Raw genomic sequence first — 2,276 nt, 5'->3', positions numbered from 1 at the left:
TGCATTGTTACCTGTTTTCAACATATTTATATATACTTTCACATCAAGAGGTGGAGTTCTCTGCGATAGATGGGTCTACGGTGTTGCTGAAGTCTCACATAAGTATTTAGAGCATTTACAGCTACTTGAAATTTGTTGTGTTACAAAGGGTTTACAGCTTCTAACATGCTGGTGACTATATTCAATGAGGAACTATTACATGATTGTTTTTCAAAGTCCTAATGGAAACCACTCAGACTGCATCCTTCCCTTCTTACTCTCCTGAAAGAGGAGAACGATCGACAGTGGCAAACAGCAGCCGCAACAAAACAGCACTCAGTGCAGGCTCCCCGCTCAGGAGAGATTGCTGTGCCTCCTTCTTGCAGTTTCCAGTGCTGCACACTGTCAGAGAATCTTCTCTGAGACTGAACTACAGAAATTATCCCTAGAACAGTCTTGCATCACATAACTGGAAACAAGAGAGTGACATAGATGTTGGTTTTTATTAATAAAACAGACCTTGTGTACTTGTACACATTTAGCAAGCATTTTAAGTATGTCAGCTGTTGTCCTCAGCACTCCATTGCAATATCTAATTTCATCTTGACCAAATCCTCTAACACAGACACTGTCATTAACTCTATAGGAGTAAACATTTCAGCTGATGAGGAGACTCAATCAGAAGGTCGGTAACTTGTTGAGGAAGTCTTAACGGTAAGATTCAGAACAATACACCTTGAGTCAATCCATGCTGTAAATACAGAAATGATAAGGATGAATTAATTAGCAATAATAATAGCAAATAACATTTATTAAGTGGATATTATATTTCAAGCAAGTTTCTAAACATCTTTTGTAAAATCAACCAATATACATCATTACAAAAATCCCATGAGCCTGTTATTATTTTTGTCCCTAATTTACAGGTAAACATAAATGGAAGCACAGGCTAAAAGTTACATTTTTCTAGAAGTTGCACTCTAGCTAGATTTAGTTAAGGAAGTGTATAGCCTTCTGGCTATATGCAAGTAACTTTACACAGCTAGTAAATGGTAGATTTTGGGTTTGAACACAGATAGTCAACTTGTAAAGCTCATGCTTAGAAATTATCCTCAGTGATCAGGAAGGATGAAAGCTTAGTTAGCTGTGTGCTCCAGTGGTCCAGTCAGGAAAGCACCAGGGTTAGAGCTGAAATCTTGATAATAAGAAAGGGGGAGGGACAGATATGAGAGCCATGAAGGAGTTAAAACTAAACCTCTCAGCTTCCTTTAGGTTTGGGAGATGAAGAGCCGAGGGTCAGGGAGGACCTAAGGGTAATTTCCTGACCCCTGGCTTGTGTCAGATCATAGTGCTCTTACCCAAAATGAGGGTAAGGTAAGGAAGTTTTGGGTGCAAACATGTGCTTCGCTTTATAAAAGAAATATGAAGATGAAAAATTCTGTTGAATTCAACTATTATTTTGATAACACTTAATCAAAGATTCACCTATTAAATGATTCAAGAGCTTCCGTAGTTGCTTTTTGTGAAGTGAATTTTCTGCAGCCTGAATGCTGGTGTGCACTCCTCTGTATATAAGTAAATATTCATGTTTCACTTGCCTGAGTGAAGGGCACCTCACCACTGTTTTGTCAAACGTCATCTCACTTGGTTACCTATTTTCTAGCTGTGTAAAATTAAGTGACAATTTAACAAGTTATTTACAAAATACACTCCATTGAGACCATGTGTGCATTGAGAATTATGCTTACTGTTCCTTTTAAATGAAGGCGTGTTCCCTCATCAATAGACAGGAGCTCACACAGCGGTTGATTTCCCAGAGTCATGATAGATTTGTAGTGATCCAGCCAAACTCTTGCACATGGCTCTTTCCCCTGACTATAGATACACATCTTCAAGACAGGTGGCCTGTGTTGGGAGTAGTCTGGGGACATGAATGAGACAAAAGCTAAGTAGCCCACATGGGCACTGAACCCCTAACCTTCGCCTCATTAGCACAGTGCTCTGACCATCTGAGCTTACCCGCCACAGACTAATGATGTGTGCATGGAGGCATAGCCACATCAATCACATTTTCCAAAGCAAAACCCACTATCCTCAAAGTAACCGGAAGAACCACCGGTATAGATCTGCTCACCAAGGGAACGCAAAGCTATCCTAATGGATGGCTGACGTGCTGCTTTTCCACAATCCATTCATTCATCATTCTGGATCCTAAAAGGATTTCAAGATGCCTAGGAATTCACCTTAGTTAATTCACACTTTTACGAATGTACTTCTTCCTTGTCAGGTACTCTAGC

The 2,276-nt window shown here is 39.9% G+C and overlaps 1 non-coding gene across 1 annotated transcript; it reads right to left on the bottom strand.

The window, feature by feature from the left end:
- Nucleotides 1-227: 227 nt before the first annotated feature.
- LOC118147658 (small nucleolar RNA U3) lies at nucleotides 228-437 on the bottom strand. Its single transcript, XR_004734094.1, has one exon. It is a non-coding gene; the product is annotated as a small nucleolar RNA U3 (small nucleolar RNA).
- Nucleotides 438-2,276: the final 1,839 nt, after the last annotated feature.

This window comes from Callithrix jacchus, chromosome 14 (genome assembly GCF_049354715.1).
Source record: "Callithrix jacchus isolate 240 chromosome 14, calJac240_pri, whole genome shotgun sequence".
Taxonomy (NCBI): Eukaryota; Metazoa; Chordata; class Mammalia; order Primates; family Cebidae; genus Callithrix; species Callithrix jacchus.
Note: the sequence above shows the minus strand (reverse complement) of the source record. Positions and strands in the feature narration are given on the sequence as shown.